The sequence below is a fragment of the Schistocerca americana genome, chromosome 1 (genome assembly GCF_021461395.2).
Source record: "Schistocerca americana isolate TAMUIC-IGC-003095 chromosome 1, iqSchAmer2.1, whole genome shotgun sequence".
Lineage (NCBI taxonomy): Eukaryota > Metazoa > Arthropoda > Insecta > Orthoptera > Acrididae > Schistocerca > Schistocerca americana.
In genome coordinates this window covers 874,379,945-874,403,254 of record NC_060119.1, presented here as the reverse complement: position 1 = coordinate 874,403,254, position 23,310 = coordinate 874,379,945, and positions in this window count along the sequence as shown.

Here is a 23,310-nt window from a genome sequence, read left to right as displayed (position 1 = left end):
ATGCAAATATACATACTTGGTTGTACAGGTAGTTTTGTTCTAACAAGCATATTCCAGTGGAGGACTTCTGTTTTAGATGATAATAGGTTATTTAAATTTTTGAAATTATGATTTCTGTTTATACAGTTTCAAAGAGACAACATTCCTGAGATCAAATAATTTCTTTGACTTAGGGTACACCAAACGATAAGCATTAGGGTGTGGATTTTCTATGACTTCAAAAGGCCCAATATAGATATCAAAGAATTTTTTAATTTCTGAAGTTAACATTTCTGATTTTTCATGAGATTTGACCAGAACAAGATCACCAATTTTGAAAGTGGTTAATTTTATCCTATTGTTATGTCTTTTATTCCTCTTTTCCCCTTCTTTCCTCATAGTTTCCCTGACAATATCTTCTCTCTCTTGCATGGTTAAAGGTGTACATTTAGGAAATTCAATAAGTTCTGATATAAGATTTGGAGGTCTAATATTAAACATAATCTCATATGGTGAAAATCCTGTGGAACTATGTTGTAGGCCATTCATAATATCTTCAAAATTTCGAATGTGCTCAAACCAGGTTGGATGTTTATGGCTACAATAGGTTCTACAAAGTCTCCCAATTTCCCTCATATATCTTTCTGCAGGATTGGGGGATGGAGAATAAACAGATATAAGTATATGCTTCAATTTTTATCTTTCAATAAACTTTTTCCAAATTTTAGAGGTGAACTGTGAACCATTATCTGATAATATAGCTTTTGGTTTACCCACCTGTGCGAAATAATCTCTTTCAATTTTTATTATAATTTCATGGCTAGTAGCTTTTTTCACTGGATATCTGGATATAGTTTAATTAATTTTGAAAATACATATACCATAACAAATATGTAACAGAGACCACCTTTACTCTTTGGTAACATTCCATATAAGTCCACTGTGATAAGATCTAAAGGTTTTTCTGGAATAATGTTTTGCATCTCTCCACCACATCTTTGATTGCTCACTTTAACTCTCTGTGACATTTGTCACAGGTTGCCAATTCTTTTCTTACCTTCTATCCAATATTGTAAAAATAAACATTTTCTTGTATCTTTTGAATGCACTTCTGTATCCCACAATGACCAAAACTTTCATGTATGTAAATGATCAGCTTGTCAGCATCTGCTTCTGGCCAACACAGTTTCCAATTATCAGAATCTACATCGGTTCTCCGAAATAAAATCCCCTTATGTAATTTGTAAAATTTATCAAGTTTCTCATACCTCTTCTTGCCTAAACATTCTTTGATTAATTTCCAACTCTGATCCAAATTTTGATTTTTTCTAATTTTGTTACACATAGCTCTAATTGTTTTCTCATTTTTCACCCCTTTCAAGTATCTAATTTTAAATTGCTTTTCCTCCTCTTGTTCAAAAATCTCCTTTTCTCTCCCAATTGGTAACCTTGAAAGTGAATCAGCTACTACATTCTCAGAACCTTTTATGTGTTTGATTTCAAAGTCAAACTGTTGCAGAAATACTGCCCATCTGGTCAATCTACTGTGGTATAATTTGCACTCTTGTAAGTAACTCAAAGCTTTGTGATCCGAAAATACTATGGTTTTATGTCCAATAAGGTAAATTCTAAATTTTGTAAAAGCCCAATGAATTGCCAAAAGTTCCTTCTCTGTGACTGTATAATTTTTCTCATGCTTGAGCAACATTCTGCTTGCAAATGCTATGGTACAATGTCTCTTAACTCCATTCTCTACTCTTTCTTGAAATAACTCTGCTCCAAGCCCATAATTACTGCTATCAGTGTTCAAACAAAATGGTAAATTAAAATCAGGTCTGTGTAATAAGTGTTGCTTCCTCAACTCTTGCTTAATTTTATCAAACTCTTCCTGACAACTTTTATCCCAAACCCAAACAGTGTTTTTCTTAAGTAACTGACTTAAACATGGTGCATTCAGACTGTGATCACTTATATATTTTCGGTAATAACCGCATAACCCAAAGAACGACTTTAATTGTTTTTTAGTCTTAGGAATAGGAATTTCTGAAATTGCTTTACTTTTTTCTGTATCTGCCTAAATTCCCTTGTCTGTGACAACATGACCCAAAAATTTTAATTCAGAAACTGCAAATTTACATTTCTCTAATTTCAATGTCATCCCCCCTTTTTTAAGTTTTTCACAAACTGACTTCAAAATCGAAAAATGTTCCTCCCAATTTTGCCCCGTAACCAAAATGTCATCTACATAAATTATCAGTTTAGATGCAAGTTCTTGCCCCAGTTCATGATCCAAAGCTCTGATAAATTTGGAAACAGAAGAATTTAACCCAAATGGCACAACACAATATTGGTAACTCTTACCATTGTACAAGAAAGTAGTATATTTCCTAGAATTAACCGAAAGTGGTACCTGATGAAAACCCGAAGTTAGATCCAAACTTGACATTTATATATTTATAGAGTAACTCATCAATATTTTCGGGATGGTCTGTCTGTCTGAACAAAATTTTGTTTAAGTGTCTAGAGTCCAAAACCAATCTTACTCCTTCATCTTTTTTCGAAACTACTACTAGAGGATTCTATATGCACTGATACTCCTTTCTATTATGTTACATCCTTCCATCTTTTTCAGCTCTTTTTCAACAGCAGGTCTTTTTGATATTGCAATACTGTATGGTTTTATGAAAAATGGTTCATGAGGTTTTTCCTGAAGCTCACACTGATAACCATTTACCCTACCAGGTATGTCACTGAAAACATCACTGTATTCCCACAGCAGTTTTTCTAACTGTTGTTTTTGCTCCCTTCTCCAATCTATTTTCTTTTAGTAAATTGATACTGTCAAAATTTCCATTACTCTGATCACCAAGTGTGTTCACAAAATTTGTCTGAATGTATTCCCTTTCACTAGTTTCTATCAAAAGTTTTCTTCCGACCCAATCAAATGCTGTATTTACTTTTACCATCCAATGCATACTCAAAAGAAAATCCTCATTAAATTCCTGAATTACAAAACATCCATGTGTGAACAACTTGCCTTCAATTAAAAATGTCACTAAAGCCTGGCTTTTTACCAATTTACTGCTCTTCCCAGTAGCACATTTTATATCAATTAAAAATTTACTAATCCATGACCCAATTTGAACTTTTATATAAGGACTTCAAAATTGATCACTTTTCTCAGAACCTGTATCCTCATGTAATAAATCACTTTCAGTTTCCCCAAACCCATACTTATCAGAATCATGTGGTATATCATTACATGTATTATTTGTCACAGTTATAAAATTTGCACAAGATACTAAATAGTCATTAGTACTCTCTATTATCTCAAATAGCCAAGAATTTTCATCCAAATCACATTGCATACTATTGAAGTACTTATCCTTCAGCTTTTCAAAAATAAAATATCTCATCTTTTTCCACCACTCAGGACATACAGTTTCACATACATCAATAAGCATCTTTCTAAAGTTCTTGTCAAAAGAAATAGTTTCACTGTTCAGCCATAAATTCATAAGAAATGTGTGTGTGTGTCATTAGTATCTGTAAAAGTTTCACTTAGGCTAGAAGTTATACATGTGTCATCATTATTTGTGTAGTCAGATTCTTTACCAACAACATCAAAATTCACACTTTCACACACACCCGGCTTGTGAGCCTTTTTCATCCTGGTAACATCCTTGGGAATTTCTATAACATTTTCACCATTTAATCCATTTTCAACCATGTGTATACCCAACTCCCTATTTAAACTAATGAAACATCTTCCTCAACATCATCATCAATACCAATACCATCATTATCAGCTTTATCATGAACATCATTATCATTATACATATTCAGGTCATACACATTCAGATTATCACCTAAAATATTATTTCCCCTTTCTAAAGTTACCAGATCCCTTTCACCAATATTTTCATTCTCACAGCATGCATTCTCTCTTTCATTCACACATGTCTCTGAACTACTACAAATTACATCATCTGACAAAGTGTTGTTCTTTTCTTTCCAAGTGTAAAACTCTGTCAAATTAAATGAATCACAATTACTTTCATCTACTGTATGTTCTTGTGTACTGAAAATTTTATCTTTATCAATATCTTTATTATTTTCCTCTTGAAATTTTTTCAATAAGTAACAACTAATGACCTCATGTGATAGCTTAGGTTTGGAACTGTCATGTTTGGGTTTGTGATAGTCACATCCATTGGTCCTTTCATCATGCTCACCTTCTGTCTCAATCTCGCGGACCTTCAAGGGGGCGTCTACTCGTTTTTTATTTTCTGAATTGCAACTGGTTCCTGCTTGAACTGCTGATTGTGCTTCTGCCAATGTCTCTGATCAACATTTCTGTTCCTATTCCTATGCCAAACATTACCTGATTGTTGTTAGTTTCTATTGTACTGATCTCTAGCAAAATTTCTGTGATTTTGATCCCTAAAGTGTTCTCTATTTTGTTGATTATCTCCGCGAAAATGTTGTTCTTGTTTTGGATAAAAATTATGGTCCTTCTTTTGAAAATTGTTATATCCCCCTGAACTTTGACTGACACCATGATAATTGTTTTGTTCCCTTTCTTGAAAGTTATCATTTCCCCAATTTTGACCATTACCTTTCTGAGTAAACCCACTGTGTGTTCTTGTTGTTACCCTATCCAACTTTTCAATATAATTGAGAAACTGCTCTACATTACTATCAGGACAATAAACTAAACTCAACGGCATTGCTGATGGCAATCTTCTCATTAAGGTATCAATTTTGATCAAGCCATCCAAAGGTTTTGTTAAATGAATAAGTTTTTGAAGTTCACTTTTGCAAAATTGTTTCATGCTCCCATCTGATTCTCTATAGTTTCTCCCATTCAAAAATTCACTTTTGATTCTAGTTTGTTTAAGATAATCCCAAAACTTTTCCATAAATTTTGATTCAAATTCTGAAGAGGTCATCCCCAAAGTTACAATCTGGTTTGCCCAAGTCAAAGCTTCCCCTTCCAAGAATTTTTTCACAAATTTAATTTTCATATCATCTGGTGAGTGAGGTAAAAAACATCCTTACAATACTGTATAAAATCAGTGGGATGTAAATGTCCATCTACCGAAAAGTGCTTCACTGGAATATAAGATACAAGATTGCATGTGTTGACATTGTGATTTTTGCTTTGAAATTCAATGTCAAAACTTTCAATTTTTTCACTAAGTTCTTCGACAGATTTTTTGTTTTCTAAATCATTGCACTCAACTTTTTTTTCTAGAGTAACCAAACGATTGTCAGTTTCTTGTTGTACATTTTTTACTAAAACTTTTGTGTTCTCACCCAAATTTTTAATTTCCCCTTTTATCTCATTAAAATCAATTAAATTTCTTTCCCTATGTGCCAGTAACTCATTTTTTACAGTATTAATTTCATCCCTCAATTTAGCATCAATTTTTTCATCTCAGTAAGTCTTATTGTCGACAACTGATTGTTTAATTTCTTTCGTGAAATTTACAAGAAAACTTTTTAATCAAATTGATCAGTTCTTTCTGTTTCATTTGAACTGTCCTGATTTTCGAAGTCTATTAAATTACTACTTTCTACTTTAGGCACAATACTCTCGAAAATCTCATAAGTCATTGTGTCATTGTGAAGAAAAAAAATTATACACAACAATACAAAACAAGATAAAAATATTGTTTTAACAAAACACAAGGGTTTTGTGACTTATCTGGAACACTCTTCTACTGTTGCAAATCCACGTTTTCCATCCATGTGATTGTTGACCAAAATTCTTGAAGTATTTTCTTCTGTCGAAAATTATATTTTTCGCCAAAACATTTCTTCTCCAAAAATTTTACTTCCCGATGAACACAAATACTGTAACACACATTCCGAAAAAACTGTTACTAACACTCAAAAATTTTCTCCTCATAGCACTGTTGAAGATCTCATGAACACAATATCCTGGCTACAGTCCCCAGCTGAAATATGCTATCCCGGCTAAGACACAAAGTTGAAATATGCTCACTACTTTTTATTTACCTAATTTGACATATTTCATGACAGTACCTTTTCCATAAAATGTTTACAAGACGATATTGGTCTTGGCTTCAGTTGTCTAGTGGAAGTATGATTCCACAATGCATCTTTGTCAGCTGCAGAAATGACCTGGTTCAATGTGTTTGCCTCATTTTTGGTGCTTCAAATACCATTTCTTCGAATGTAGTTTCTTCTCAAAGTTTATATACAAAAATAGTAACATAATTCAAAATTATTTATGACGGCGACCTGCACATTGTTCTACCATCAACACACACCAAGAGTTAACTGCCAACTGACTACAGTCAAAGACGACTCTAGCGTCAAAGACATTTTACACAACACACAAGCTTCCACTTGTAATCAGTCTCTTTGCTATTCTTCGGCACATTTACTAATAGTAATCAATATGCTTTCACTCTCAAAAATATAAGTAAATTAGCATATAATAAGGCAAATTACAATAAAAAAATTCTGACAAAAAATATAAGAAAACATTCACAATTTGGTATCGACAAATCCGGTAAAAAATAACACATCTCCCAGATCCATTACAAACGCCCCACTTAACAGTGCCCCATTGGGACTGAACATCACTACCACTCTCAATATTGCGGAGAATTACCTTCTGCTTTCAGTTCTTAAAGTAAGAGGTGAACCAATTGTAAGCTACTCCCCTTACTCCATAATGGTCCAACTTCTGCAGTAATATTTTGTGGTCAACACAGTCAAAAGCCTTCGTTAAATCAAAGAAAACACCTAGCGTTCGCAACCTTTTATTTAATCCATCCAAAACCTCATAGGGAAAAGAGAATATAGCATTTTCAGTTGTTAGACCATTTCTAAAACCAAACTGTACATTCGACAGCAAATTATGTGAATTTAAATGCTACAGTAACCTTGTATATACAACCTTCACGATAACTTTAGCAAACACCGATGGTATAGAAATAGGTCTAAAATTGTCAACATTATCCCTGTCTCCCTTTTGGTAAAGTGGCTTCACTACCAAGTACTTTAATTGGCCAGGAAACCGACCACTCCTAAAGGAAAACTTGCAGATATGGCTAAGTACTGTGCTAACATACATAGAACAATACTTCAGTGTTCTGCTAGGTACCCCGTCCTATCCATGAGAGTTCTTGGTCTTTAGTGATTTAATTATTAACTCAATCTCCCTCTTGTCAGTATCATGGAGGAGCATTTCAGGTAACAGTCTTGGAACACTTTTGTCTAAGAGCGCTATATGATTCCCTGTTGGGACAAGGTTTCTATTTAATTCATCTGGTATATTCAGAAAGTGATTATTAAATACTGTACATATATGCGACTTATCAGTAACTCAGACATTCCCACTATGCACTGATTCTATTTCCTCGACCTGTCTCTGCAGACCAGCCACTTCCTTTACAACTGACCGTATGGTTTTAATTTTATCCTGAGACTTGGCTGTTCTATCTGCATACCACATACTTTTTGCCTTCCTAATAACATTTTTAAGCACCTTACAATACCATCTGTAATGGGCTGCTGCATTTAGATTTTGACTGTTTCTAACGTTTGATATAATTGGCACTTGGTTCTACAAGATATTCGTATCCCTCTAGTCAGCCACACAGGCAGACTGTTTGTGCTAGTACCCTGTTTTGAACGTTCTAACGGAAAGCAACTTTCAAAGAGCACGAGAAAAGTCTTGAGGAAAGCATTATATTTATCGTCTACTGAATCAGCACTATAAACATCTTGCCACTCTTGTTCCTTGATAAGGTTTACAAAGGTCTCTACAGCAACTGGATCAGCTTTCCTAAAAAGTTGATAACTATATTTAACATGTGTTGCAGCACAAAAATCTTTTAGAGTTAAAATTTGTGCATCATGATCTGAAAGGCCATTCACCTTTTTGCTAACAGAATGCCCATCTAGTAATGAGGAATGAACAAAAATGTTGTCTATGGTTGTTCTACTGTTCCCTTGCACTCTCGTTGGAAAGAATACGGTTTGCATAAGATTATATGAGTTAAGGAGGTCTACCAGCATCCTTTTCCTTGCACAATCACTTATACAATTCATATTGAAGTCACCACATATAACTAACTTTTTGTATTTCCTATAAAGTGAACCAAGAACTTCCTCTAGCTTTAGCAGAAATTTTGGTAAACATTTTTGGAAAGCAGTGACCAATTAATTGTTATATTTTGACTAAAGTTCAGTCTTGATCACATCATGTATGTTTTAATAATATAGGTAACCGGTTTCGGTTCTTTCTACAAAACCATCATCAGACCCATGGCTCCCTTAGGATGGTAGACGGAGCTCTCCTCGCTGCTACGCAGTCAGTTGATGGTTTTGTAGAAAGAACCGAAACCGGTTACCTGTATTATTAAAACATACATGATGTGATCAAGACTGAACTTTAGTCAAAATTTAGCAAAAATTTTGTGAAATCGGAGTCTGGGGATCTATAAATAACAACAGTTAGAAGTTTAGCTCCACTAAATTTAACCACACGTGCATAACCTCAAACACCTTTCAGTGCAGTACTGTGAAACATTAATTGACTCAAGTGGGATGCCGTTTTTCACATACATGGCTACTCCCCCACACCGCAAAGAGCTCCTAGAAAAGCTGCCAGCCAACCTGTATCCTGGTAAAGGAAGCCTCTGAATTATCTCCTTATTTAAGAAGTGTTCAGATATACCAATAACTTCAGAGTCAATATCTATAAGCAGTTCACTAACTTTATCTCTAATACCTTGTATATTTTGATGAAGTATACGAATTCCATCATTACTCGGATACCTAAGCTTTGTCGAAAGTGGTTCCTTTGTTAGAGAGAACTCCCTTATCCAGGAATACCTATCAGCTGACTTCAATCTAAAAGGTGCAGCTCTAACACCCACTACTACAGGAATTTTTCCATGAGTGAACCACCACCCCCACCAATGCTGTCACCTATAAGCTTTGCCAACCTCCCCTTCCCATACCTGTTGAGGTGCAGGCCATGTCTTGTGAAACCCGTCCTGCTGATAGACTCCACCGACACCACTGAAATGTGACCCATGCCTTCTGTCGTCAGCGCACCCCCAGGTCTCATGTTATTACGCCTGACGGCTGACTTAAGATGAGGCCGATCGTGACGCTGAAACAGTCCCACGAAATGCACATTCGTGTTGCCAGTCTGAGTGGCTATCTTTTCCAGGTCACCATCTATGCCATACTCCCCATCCCTATAATACTATTACCAGCCCCACCCACAGTCACTACCTGATCCTCTTTAGTAAAATCCCTACAAAACCCCCCTATGTTAACAATCACCTGAGCCAATCCTGCATTAGGCTTCACAATGCTGGTGACCTGGTACTCACTCCCCAATACTTCCTGCAACTGCTGGCCTACACCGCTGCCATGAGAACTACCTAACAGCAGAACCTTCTTCTTTCTCTTCGACTTTGCAACTGTCCTAGCCACCGTAACTGCTGAGGTCTGCTGCATACTTCCTGCATGTACAGCTACTAGAGATTCCTTTCCACTAGACTCTGGCAGTTGGTCATATCTATTGCAAACACCAATAGTAAAACTATCTGAAAATCTCCTTCTCCTAGCAGATCTCTTGCCAACAGCCAGCTCCCATTCCCCAACCCCCTTCCCCTCCTCATCCCATCTAGCTCCTCCTGTGCGTTTTTCAACTGCACCTGAAGGGCACAGATCTTACGCTCCTGCTCCTCTATCAAGTTCCAGGAGAGAATCTCACCAGAATGCCCACTGACTTCCCCACTGCATTAAACCCAGTGAAAATACTTCGAACAAGTCTCACACCGCAATCCACTACTCACGAACCTACGGCAAAGCCCACACTTCTCACTCATGGTAAAATTTTACAGTTATTAAAACAAGAAAACTACTTTATCTAAGTTCCGCTACTACAATAAGAAGATGTTAAAAAACTGAATACAATAATCACACTCGTACTCTACAAGGGAAGTAACTACTATTATTAACAGTATTAATCAACAACAAATGAGAATATAACAAAAGACTAACACAGAAAGAAAATCAAACGTCTAATGACACAGTAACGATACTGAAAACAGTTCCCAAAAAGTTCTTCTGAAATTATTTCACCAGAAAACACCAAGAACACCGGTTGAAGACTACAAAAGTTCCTAAATAAACTACTATACACAAACAATTAATTAGTACTTAGCTTTCGATGCGCCGCTACAGCTGCAACTGGTCGGCGCGGAATGTAAACGCAGGTAAGAGGTTAAATCGCTCGATGCGAAACACTCACAAATGTCAGGTCACAACACAAGAAAGGCAGAGGTGAATGAAGAAACCACTAATAACTCACTTATATAGTAAATATTATCACAAAAACCGTTAAAATATGTATCTGAAACCTAAAAATATATAAAAACTTAGAGAGCGATCTCTCACGCCGTCACGCGCTTATTACGTCACACCAAAGACCTTTGCTCGGCACATCTGTTTGTTTGTTTGTTAGTTCTTCTTGCGAAGGTTAGAAATTTTATAGATGATATTAAAACATCCACGGAACACCATGTGACTATAAGTTATATTTTGGATAGTTGAACAAAGTGGGAACTCTGCCATCTTTTCTGCATTACATAAACTGACTGTCACATAAATTTTTGCCTACTGTGCGTATTTTAGACTTCATTGATTGTGAATAAATGTGCTAAGTAAGGAAATATTTTTTCACATAAACGTTTCTTAAACCATGCTGAGTACAGAGGGATCCAATAAAATAGTTTTTTTTCTCAAGGTCATTCCCGTTTTTAAGAAGGGTCGTAGGTCAGATGCACACATTGACGACAATTTGTTGTAGTACTGTGGAACAGGTTTTATAGGTAACAATTATGACGTTCTTGGAGAAGGAAAATCAACACGGATTCCGCAAACAGAGATCCTGCAAAATTCAGCTCGCTCTGTTCCTCCAAGGGATCCACAGAGCCGTAGACAACGGAGCTCAGGTTGACGCCGCGTTCCTTGGCTTCAGGAAGGCATTTGACACCATCACGTAATGCTGTTTAGTGAAAAAAATACGAACTTATCAAGTATGGGAGCATATTTGCAACTGGATTCAAGACTTCCTTGCAGAATGAACTCAACACGTTGCTCTTAACGCAGCAAAATCGACAGGTGTAAAGATAATTTCCTGTGTACGCCAAGAAAGTTTTATAGGACCGTTACTGTTTACAATATACATAAATGATGTGGTAGAAAGTGTCAGCCACTAAGGCTGTTCACAGATGATGCGGTTGTCTATAAGAAAGTAGCAACGCCAGATGGCAGTAACGATTTGAAGAATGACCTCTAGGGATTCGATGAATGGTGCAGACTCTGGCAGTTGATTATGAACATAAATAAATGTAACATACTGCGCATACATAGAAAAGAAATCCACTATTGTATAGCTACACTACAGATGACAAACCGCTGGAAACAGTATCTGCTGATAAATATCTGGGAGTAACTATCTGGAGCGACCTTAAATGGAATGGCCATATAAAACAAATAGTGGGAATATCAGATGCCAGACTCACATTCACAGGAAGTATCTTATAGAAATGTAACTCATCCACAAAGAAAGTGGCTTATAAGGCGTTTGTTCGATCCTACCTTGAGTACTGTTCATCTATCTGGGATCCCTGCCGAATAGGAGTGATAGAAGAAATAGAGAAGATCGAAAGAAGAGTAGCACGTTTCGTCACGGGATCGTCTAGTCGGCACCAGAGCGTTACGGAGGTGCTCAGCAAACTCCATTGGCAGACGTTACAAGAGAGGCGTTGTGCAACACGGAAAGACTAACTATCGAAATTTCGAGAGAGCACTTTCCGGGAAGAGTCGGGCAACATATTACTTCCACAACATACGTTTCGCGTAATGACTATGAGGAGAAAATTCGAGAAATTAGAACCAATATAGAAGCTTACCGGCAATCATTCTTACCAGGCGCTCTTCGCGAGTGGAACATGGTTGGAGGTCTCTGTTAGTGGGACAGAAAGTACTCTCCGCCATACACCAGTAGGTGGCTTGAGAATATGGTGTAGGTGTAGATATGCTTTTGGGTATTTTTCTCTACTTTTTCTATCACTCATAGATGGCGAACCGGGGTTTAATGGCTCACATGGACTGTTAATCAAGTTCTTCACTACTACATCGCACAGTTCCCGATCTTCTTGTGGGTTGGGAAATTCAGCTTGGATGATTTTTTTCTGTATCAGGGGGATGAATTCTGTAGTGCAGCTATATTAGATTGTGTGGCAGTCCTCCTTTTGCTATTCGATTGAATACATGCACCATCTAACGGTTCCAAAGACATGGTGTTTTGTGATGACTTCAATAAATCCCATTTGTTTTTGTCTGAAAACTCGGGCTATTATGTCGTGTCGATGCATGGGGGCTTGTCCATATCGTAGTTGTTCTTTGATTTCTGACCACGACGACCTACATGTGAATGTTGTGAAGCCGTTACGTCATCCATATTTTCTAATGTAGATTATGGCGTTTTGAATGAATTCGTGCTTGTGTCTCGGACTTCCTATGTAAGAGGGTCTAAGGTAACCATTGTTCGAATGTCGTCATTGTTTCTGCCATTTATGACTGCGTCTCGAAGGCGGATGTTTCCTTCCGTGCGTAGTTTCTTCTGATTCAGTCTTACGTAAAGCAAGTGTTCCGCTTCTGTTTATGCATACATATCTATCAGTAATTGCTGGAAAAGACGGCGAGTATTGAGAATGAAATTGTATGTTCCATTATTTCTTGTCATTAAGCGGTAGCATAGGACTCCTTGGAAGTGACTTTTTATTTCTGCGCCTGTATCAAGTTGTATTTGTTTGACTGAAAATGATATCCGTCCTCTCCGTGCAGAAATATTAATGGATATTGGAGGACATTATATGAAAGGTATGTCTCAGCAATGCGTTTTAGTCATTCTCTTCTTCGTTCTACACTTATGTTACGCTTGTGTTTTCATTGTCCAGTATTACGATGGCGACTTCGTCTATCTAAGGTGCATTAAGTTGACGCTCGTGTTCTCGATGTGGTCTTTTGTCAGCTAGAATTATAGCTTTACAGTCATCAAAAATCATTCGGTCCAGTGTTGTTTTGAATTTATGAAACAGTTGATTGTGCGAGGGTTGGAACTTTAATAGTGGCAACTATTTATTTACAGCTCGTACAGAATAGATACGTGTTTCAATGTTTTACTGGCCTTCAGAGTAGTCACCAGCATTATATATAACCCGTTGCGAGCGATGTGGAAGTCGTAGGATACTCTTAGCAGTACCAATTGCGTTGACGGTTCGAGCGGCGCGGCCTATTGCCCTACGAATTTGTAGCAGTTCTGATGCGAATGCCGTGAAGTGTTTCCTTCAGTTTAGAAACTGAGTTGAACCCACGAGGGCGTAAGTCAGGGGAGTGCAGTAGGTGATATAGCACTTAGTAGCCCCATCAGTCAAACAAATCAGTAACAGCTTGCACTGTATGTGCTTGAGCATCGTCCTGCAAAATGATGGTCAGGTCCTGTAGAAAGTGTCATAACTTCTGTCTCTATGCCGTTCATTTTTGGAACACAACCTACGACCAGCTTAGAGACAGAAGTGATGACACTTTCTGCAGGATCTGACCATCATTTTGCAGGACGACGCACAAGCACGTACAGTGCAAGTTGTTGCTGATTTGTTTGACTGGTGGGGCTGCTAAGTGCTATACCACCTACTACACTCCCCTGACTTAAGCCCTCGTGAGTTCAACTCGATTCCTAAACTGAAGGAAACACTTCACGGCATTCGCTTCAGAAGTGCTACAAATTCACCGGGCAATAGACCGCTCCGCTCAAACTGTCAACACAACTGACACTGCTAAGAGTATCCTACGGCTTCCACATCGCTGGCAACGGCTTATACACAATGCTGGCGACTACTTTGAAGGTCAGTAAAACTTTGAAACACGTATCTATTTTGTACGAGCTGTAAATAAATAGTTGCCATTATTAAAGTTCCAGCCCTCGTATTTGTTCAAATGGTTCAAATGGCTCGAAGCACTATGGGACTTAACATCGGAGGTCATCAGTCCCCTAGACTTAGAACTACTTAAACCTAACTAACCTAAGGACATCACACACATCCATGCCCGAGGCAGGATTCGAACCTGCGACCGTAGCGGTCGTGCGGTTCCAGACTTTAGCGCCTAGAACCCCTCGGTCACACCGGCCGGCGTTGACCAAGCTCTGTTTCTTTGTTTCCGATGAAATATACTTGCAAAAATTTATGATCTTCGTTGGGTAGTGACATTAATGATCCCACGTTGTGATGGATTCGTCTTTGAATTGAAAAAACATAATCGATTTCCCTTTGTTAGTGTTGATCGAAGTTGCACCGAAAGAAGTCATTTGGAAGAAGGCGTTGTACGCTTTTATATTTCAGTCTGGGGTTTCCCCGGTTATATAATGTAAAAATTCCTCTGGAGACGCTTCCAGTGGTGATAATCGAAATTTTCCATTCATGCAACATAATCCAGGTGTTTCTCTGCTGGATTTTTCTGCGTTGCAGAATTTGGCATATGTTATCCATTTTTCCGATAACGACATATTTATGTTTGTTATATTCTCTCGTCGGGTAGTAGTGGAATGCTTCATTTGTTAGGTTGTACCGTTTACTTGTTCTCCTCCGCGCTTCTTATACGGTGATATTTTCATGACTGGCTCGAGTTCACAGTCTTCTATTATAAGATGGTGTCGCAATTCTTGATTCTTCAGTCCATTCATTTTGTTTCTCGCGGGGCTCGTTCTCGTTCGTTGGAAACCTAAACGTGTGTCGCGCTCTTCGTCTGTTTCGTTTTTCCGCTGTTCGTTTGGTTAATGCAGTTTTGCTTTAGAACTGGCAAGATCTACTCCTCTTTTACTTTTTGGCATTGTCTAAAATATGAATCAAATCAACTTTTTATTAACAAATACACTAAGTACATTTTACACATTTTTCGCCTATTATTTAGGATTTATATTCGATCACTGTATCATTTTGACTACTCACACTTCACTGTTTGATTGAATTCACTCACTGCTTTACTTTCTCGGTTCCTCCCTTCGTCACTGATAAGAAACTAACGTTCGAACCCACGATGGGTCTTGCTTTATATACCCCTACCAACGGGCAGCCCCATCAGAACATACCAAAAAGGCTTCGAATGGTCCACAATGTTCATGAACATTTTACAGCATGAGAGAGTGTTATGGAATGCTCCAAAATGATCTGGAATTTTCCGGAATGTTCCCGAACACACTGAAATCTTTCCGAATGTTCCAGACTACTCTCGAACACTCCAGAACATCCCGGATCATTGTGGAACATTCCGGAACGTTCTGGAATGTTGTGGAATTTTGTCGAATACTCTCTAACTGGAATGTTCGAAAAAATTTCTAGAGGGCGGAACTACCCAGCCCTTTTATCTTCAAAAGCACGTCCTTCAGATAAAAACGGGAACCTTCTTCATGAATGGGGGACAGAGAGCTACCACACCACATAACTCCCTTTATCGTGCTGGGACTCGTTTCTGAGTTTTTGCGACACGTACATTATGTACTCAGTTTTATAACATATATTGATGATTTGGCGCACGGGATGGGTCGTAGTCCACCGTTGTTTGCTGATGATACTGTGATTTACGGTAAGGTGTCGAAGTTGAGTTACAGTTGTTGGATACAAGATGACTTACACAAAATTGGTAGTTGTTGTGATGAACGCCACTTAGCTCTAAATGTGGAGAAATGTAAGTTAATGCGGTTGAGTAGGAGAAACAAACCCGTAATGCTCGGATACAGCATTAGTAGCATCCCGCAAGTCGATTGAATATCTGGGTGTAACGCTGCAAAAGCGATATAGAACGGAATGAACATGTGAGGACCGCAGTAGGGAAGGCGAATGGTCAACTTCGGTTTATTGGGAGAATTTTAGAAAAGTCTGGTTCATTTGTGAAGGACACCACATGTACGACGTTGGTGGGACCTGCTATTGAGTGCTACTCGAGTGTTTGTGATTCATAGTAGGTCGTATGAAAGGAAGGTATCGAAACAATTCAGAGATTTGTTACCTGTAGTTTTGAACAACACTTAAGTGTTAGGGAGATGCTTTGGGAACTCAAATGGGAATCCCTGGAGGGAAGGTTACGTTGTTTCCGAGGAACGTATGGAGAAAAGTTAGATAGCCGGCATCTGAAGCTGACTGACGAAAGATTCTACTGTCGCCAACATACACTGACGAACCACAACATTATGACAATCGACCTACTACCGATATAAACCCGTTCAGGAGATAGCAGCGTCAGCTAGCGAGGAATGACTGCCAGTCAGACACGGGCACGTTGCATGTAGAATCAGCGAGCGTGCTGTCCCTGTGTAGAATGGGGAAGGCGCGCGATCCATCTGAGTTTGACCGAGGGCAGATTGTGTGTTGCCCGGAGCTCGGTACGAGAGTTTCGGAAACTGCACGACTTGTCGCGTGTTCGAGGAGTGCTGTGCTGAGTGTCGCCAACACGTCGCGAAACCAAGGTGAAACCACGTCCAGACGTCGCGGTGTTGGGCAGCCACCCCCTCATTATAGATGTCGGACGTCGGAGGGCGGGCAGAACGATAAAACAGGACAGGCGGCAAACTGTGGCGTATCTAACGTCAGACTTTAACCCTGGGCAGAGTACAAGTGCGTCTGAACACACAGTGCACCGGACACTCTCAACGATGGGTTTGCGCAGCCGACGACCCATACGTATGCCAAAGTGAGCACCAGGACGTCGGCAACTACAACTGAAATGAGCATGTGACCATCGGACTGGACGTTTGTGCAGTGGCAGAGCGTTGCATGGTCTGATGTAACCCGATATCTTCTTCCTCATGCCGCTGGGAGGGCACGAATCCGTTGTCTTCCAAGGCAACAGCTTCTTGTTACCTCTACTGTGGAAGGAAACTATCTTGTGGCACCTCCATTATGCTCTGGGCAACATTCAAGTGGGCATCCATGTCTCGAGTGGAGCGCGTGCATGGGGCCATGACGGCCAAGGAGCATCGCACATAGCTTGCAGACCACGTACACCCCTTCATGACGATCATGTTTCCCGACGGCAGTGGCATTTTTCAGGAAGATAATGCGTCATGTCACAAGGCTAGAAATGTGACGGAGTGGCTCGAGGAATGCAGTGGTGAGTTCCAATTGATGTGCCGAACCCTGTCGCACACGTCTGGGATGCGGCTGAATGTGGCGTCAGACTTCATGGTCCCCTCCCCGGAACTTACGGAAATCAGGTAACTTCTGCGTCCATCTACATCTACATGAATACTCTGAAAATCACATTTAAGTGCCTGGCAGAGGATTCATGGAACCACAATTCTCTATTATTCCAATCTCGTATAGCGCGCGGAAAGAACGAACACCTGTATCTTTCCTTATGAGCTCTTATTTCCCTTATTTTATCGTGGTGATCGTTTCTCCCAATGTAGGTCGGTGTAAACAAAATATTTTCGCATTCGAAGGAGAAAGTTGGTGATTGGAATTTCATGAGAAGATTCCGTCGCCGACCGGGGTGGCCAAGCGGTTCTAGGCGCTACAGTCTCGAACCGCGCGACCGCTACGGTCGCAGGTTCGAATCCTGCCGCGGGCATAGATGTGTGTGATGTCCTTAGGTTAGTAGGTTTAAGTAGTTCTAGGTTCCAGGGGACTGATGACCTCGGAAGTTAAGTCCCATAGTGCTCATAGCCATTTGAACCAAGATTCCGTCTTAGCGAAATACGCCTCTCTTTTTAATGATGTCCAGCCCGAATCCTGTTATCATTTCTGTGACACTCACTGCCATATTTCGCGATAATACAAAACGTGCTGGATTTCTTTGAACTTTTTCGATGTACTCCGCCAGTCCTATATGGTAAGGATCGCACACCACTCAGCAGTATTCTAAAAGAGGACGGACAAGAGTAGTGTAGGCAGTCTCCTTAGTAGATCTGTTACAGTTTCCAAGTGTCCTGCCAATAAAACGCAGCCTTTGCCTAGCCTTCCCCACAGCATTTTCTATTTGCTCCTTCCAGTTTAAGTTGTTCGTAATTGTAATATCTAGGTATTTAGTTGAATTTACGGCTTTTAGATTAGACTGACTTATCGTATAACTGAAGCTTAACGAATTCCTTTTAGCTCTCATGTGGATGACTTCACACATTTCGTTATTCAGGGTCAACTACCAATTTTCGCACCATTCAGATACCTTTTCTAAATCGTTTAGCAATTTGTTTTGATCTTCTGATGACTTTATTAGTCGATAAACGACAGCTTTATCTGCAAACAACTTAAGACGACTGCTCAGATTGACTCCCATATCTTTTATACGAGAAATAAGGAACAGAAAAGGGCCTGTAACACTATCTTGGGGAACACCAGAAATCACTTCTGTTTTACTCGATGACTTTCCGTCATTTACTACGAACTGTGACCTCTCTGACAGGAAATCACAAATCCAGTCACATAACTGAGACGATATTCCACAAGCACGCAATTTCCCTACAAGCCACTTGTGTGGTACAGTGTCAAAAGCATTCCGGAAATCCAGAAACACGGAATCGATCTAAAATCCCTTGTCAATAGCACTCAACACTTCATGTGAATAAAGAACTAGTTGTGTTTCACAGGAACGATGTTTTCTAAACCCATGCTGACTGTGTGTCAATAGACAGTTTTCTTCGAGGTAGTTCATAATGTTTGAACACAATATATGTTCCAGAACCCTGCTACGTATCGACGTTCACTTGCGTCTGCAAATGTGGTACCAGCTGCCTCCGGCGACCTACCAGGGCCTCATTGCTTGCATGTCACGACGCGTTGCCGCTGTTATCCGTGCCAAAGGCGGACACACTGACTATTAGTTAGGTGGTCATTATATTCTGGCTGATCAGTGTACACTGGGCGTGAGGACTGTGATGATAAGATACGAGGAATTAACGGTCATACAAAGGCATTTAGACAGTCGTTTCTCGCTTCGAGTGGAGCAGGAAAGGAAATGCCTAAAAGTTGTACAGGGTACCCTCCGCCACGCGCCGTATGGTGGCTTGCGGAGAATCTATGTTGATGTAGATACTGACCCAAACCACCATGCCTAAACAAGCGAACTCCTTGTTGAATTCGTAAAACTTAATTCGTGAAACATGTATTACTATATGTCGTATAGCAAATATAGAGTACACGTAACAATCCTCTATGATATTTAACGTCCTGCAAGTAATATCATCATCATCATCAGCCAATTCCATCATTAAATGATGTGGCCTCTTCGAGTCGTGGATTCAGGTAGGCTTTCAGCAGTCTCCTCCAAGTGGGACGGTCTTGGGCAGTTCTCTGCCTGGTGTTACCAGCGATCTTCTTGACGTCTTTGTCCCATCTGTCTGGTGGTCTTCCTCTAGGCCTCCGGTGTTCTCCCGGACTCCACTCCAGTACTAGCTTCGTCCATCTGTTGTCTTTTCTTCTTGCGACGTGGCCAGCCCACTACCATTTCAAGTAACCTACTGTCTCTAAGATGTCGTCAACCTTCGTCACAGAATCTGCCCTTTTCCTATCCTTTCTTGTATAGCCCAGAATTGATCTCTCCATGGCTCTCTTTTGTAAATGAGTTCAGTGTCCATGTCTCGTAGCCATACGTCATCACAGGAAGAATGCATTGATCAAATACTGCTTTCTTCAGATTTACTGGCATTTTTGATCTGATTACTGTTGAATTCTTCCCAAATGCTTTCCAGCCAAGCTTGATGCGTCGCTAGATTTCTGGCCTTATGACTCCCTTCATATGTATAATCTGGACAAGGTAGACATATTCACTGACCTCTTCTAATAGACTGCCCTTGACTTTCACATCTCCAGCTGGGACCCATTTGTTGGACATTACCTTTGGTTTGGAAAGGTTCATGTTCAAACCAACCAGCTGACATTCCGATCCAAGTTCTGTAACTAAGTTTTGGAGCTCTGCGAAGTCTTTAGCCAGTAAGGCAATATCATTAGCAAATCTCAAGTTGGTAAGCCTTCTTCCATCAATTCTAATTCCCTTACCTTCCCAGTTCAGCTTTGACATAGCCATTTCCAATACAGCAGAGAACAGTTTTGGGGAGATGGGATCGCCTTGCTTGACACCTCTAATGATGCGGAATTATTGAGTTGATTCGCCGATGTTAACATAAGCTGAAGAATTCTCGTAGATTTTCCTGAGCCCTTCAATGTGTGCTGCTCCCATTCCTTGCTCACTCAAAGCTTGGAGGACAGCTACATGGCAAGCGGAGTCAAATACCTTTTCAAAGGTAATGCAGAGAGGCAGTTGGTATTCATTTGCTCTGCTTATCACTTCACTAAGGGTCAAAATGTGGTCAATAGTGCTTAAATTGCTTCGGAATCCCGCTTGTTCTATAGGTTGGGCTGAGTCTAGGGTGGAACTAATTCGGTTTAACAAGATCTTTGTGAAAATTTTGTACAAAATTGAGAGTAAGCTGATAGGACGGTAGTTTTTAATATTGTGAATACTTCCTTTCTTGTGTATCAAAATAATCTTAGCCTTGTTCCACGATAGTGGGATTGAAGCATAGTGCGGGCAGGAAGTAAATACTTTTGCCAATTGATTTATTGTTACCTCTATTGTCAGTTTGAGGATGTCAACACTGAGCTCTTCATCATCCGGCACTGTTCCCTTCTTCATGCTATCTAGAGCACACTTGACTTCCGATGGGAGTATATGTGGAACACTGGGTACATCATTTAATTTAGATACACTCAAATTTTCCCTTGGATTGCTATACAAGTTGCTATAAAAGTGTCTGATGAACTTCAAAACCTCCTACTTTTCAGTGATTCAACTGTCATTTCCATCGAGAGCGATAATCTGCTTTTTACCGATTGTGAGTTTGCGTTTGGCTGACTTTAAACTTGTCTTGTTCTCCAAGCTTGCTCGTAAGGTGTCTTCAGCGAATTTCTGTATGTCAGTTTTCATTTCTCTTCTCATTGCCTTACATAGTTCGGAATACGCTACCATGTCACGATCGGTTTAGATTATCATTTCTCTCCTCTGTTGTAAAAGGGTTTCAGTTTTGGAACTGAATTTCTTTGCTTGTTTATTTTTTTTTTTTTTTTTGGCGTAGGCCAGCGACTTCTTGTGCACTTGAAACAATCATTTCCGCCAAATCACCATCTTTAGTTACGTGGAACTTGCTTTGGAGGACTTCTTGGAATTTCGAGGAATGTTCTTCCAGGTTTTTAAGGTTGATTACCCCTCTCTTCCCTTTCATAAGTTTATTCCTTTTAGTTCTTACATTGAATTCGACCCTTGCTCTCACAAGACGGTGATCACTGCCAGTGTTGAACTGATTTAGCACTGATACGTCTTTTACAGTCTGCGGAATGTTTGACAGAATAAAGTCTATCTCATTTTTGACACTGAAATTTGGGCTCCTCCAAGTCCATTTTCGGTCAAGGTGCTTCTTAAACAACGTTTTCATTATGGACATATTGGTGTATTCAGCGAACTGGACTAATCTCTCACCCCTGTCGTTTCGGTCGTCAATCCCATAGTTGCCCACCACTGTGTCGCCTTGTTTCTTGGTGCCAACTTTTGCATTGAAGTCGCCAATGACCATCTGCAAGCGACAAGTAACATAGAAGTTAACAAACCTCAGTGAAGGAAACAAACAAGAAAGAAATAGTGATCGGTGGTTGGCGATCTGTCAGCTACAGCAAGGGGAATAAGTAAGCCGGAGCAGAGACGCCAGCGCCTGTTGCCGTTACCTAGAGGCGAGCTGGGCCGTGTGTGTCGGGCAGCAGCTCGCAGCTCCCACGCAGATAGGTTGCGGGGTGCAGAGTCACGTACGCATTGTTTTGGGGGAGGGCCAAGGTGTGCGGTGCAGCGGGCACGTACGCTAAGCGGGTCAACGGCCAGCGACCGGAAGGCGGCGCAGGCCACCCTATCTGCGTCCGGGAAGCGACTATCTGGGGCCGCGCGCAGCCGAGAAAACTGGAAGACCCAAACTTACAGCGGGCCGGCGGCTGCTCCACTGGCGTTAGTACCGGGAGCGGCGCAAATGTTTCTGAGCCTGTCTAGGAAACTTGCGCTGCGATACCAAATACGGACAACTCCCGTCCACGACTTATTTTTCATATCGCACTCATCAGCATTTCAGCTGTTTTGTGGTTCCGCTCCATTTTTTTATACTGTGCCTTTTTATACTTCACATATGTTCCTACAGCTTGTTATTGTGCTGTTCAATCCGAAGACCTGTTGATGCATGCCTCCGTGCAAGTCGAACTTGTGTAAACCTCTTCATCTCTTTCCCCTGCACGCACGAACGCACACACACAAACACACACACACACACATCTCACACACAAACACACACACACACACACACACACACACACATAACACACATCTTCCCATTGATAAAGAGCGGTGTACAGTACTAGTAGTTGGCTTTCAGCAGTGACGTAGTGAACATGGGAAAACCGATATAAACAACTTGGCGACGGTATATTTCAAAAGATAAACAGAACACTCCTTGATAACGAGAATATACTCCATTGGGAAAAAATAGTTCCAATTATGGCGCTTATGCTGAATCACATGTAATTAGGCAGACATTTGTTAGCAAGAAAACGAATCGAGTAACGTAGAAGGAAGCTCTACAGCTGTATGGGCATCACGACACACGGTAACAACGAAAAAAATATTTATCGTAAATAAATATGGGCCAGTATCGGAAAATATAATTTATCTATGAAACTCAAATGGAGTTTCCGACACACGGTAACGCATATTTGTGGGTATCAGTAGTATGTCGAAAAGCTTGTCACACAAGCACTTTAACTATTTAGCGGAAAAACGCTAATCGAGTTCCGTAAGAAAAGTCCTATAGCAGCATATGGGAACAGGATAAACAGCTGAAAGAAGAGGAGGAGGAGGAGATTAGTGTTTAACGTCCCGTCGACAACGAGGTCATTAGAGACGGACCGCAAGCTCGGATGAGGGAAGGATGGGGAAGGAAGTCGGCCGTGCCCTTTCAAAGGAACCATCCCGGCATTTGCCTGAAGCGATTTAGGGAAATCACGGAAAACCTAAATCAGGATGGCCGGAGACGGGATTGAACCGTCGTCCTCCCGAATGCGAGTCCAATGTGCTAACCACTGCGCCACCTCGCTCGGTGCTGAAAGAAGAAAATATTATCATAAAGAAGAGTTTTAAATCAACAGAATATTATAATTGCCTCCGAAACAGAGGAGACAGTGT